The sequence below is a fragment of the Plasmopara halstedii genome (genome assembly GCF_900000015.1).
Source record: "Plasmopara halstedii genome assembly, contig: Scaffold_1211, whole genome shotgun sequence".
NCBI classification, from domain to species: domain Eukaryota; phylum Oomycota; class Peronosporomycetes; order Peronosporales; family Peronosporaceae; genus Plasmopara; species Plasmopara halstedii.
Window position 1 is genome coordinate 987463 of NW_020188126.1, and position 237 is coordinate 987699.

Here is a 237-nt window from a genome sequence, read left to right on the forward strand (position 1 = left end):
CACGGTAGTGGCTACGGGTACCAAACGTGGTAAGCTGATCACACTTGGTATTGAAGATGCACCAGAGTGTCATTTGGCCGTTAGCGGTGAGCTTTGGCATCGCCGGCTCAGTCATGCGTCGCGCCACGCAGTCAATGAACTCATTTGCTCGAGAGCACAGGGACCCAAAACAAAAGTGTGCGATACGGCGGGAACCTGCAGGGTTTGCGCGTTGGCAAAGCTGACGCGCGCCCCATT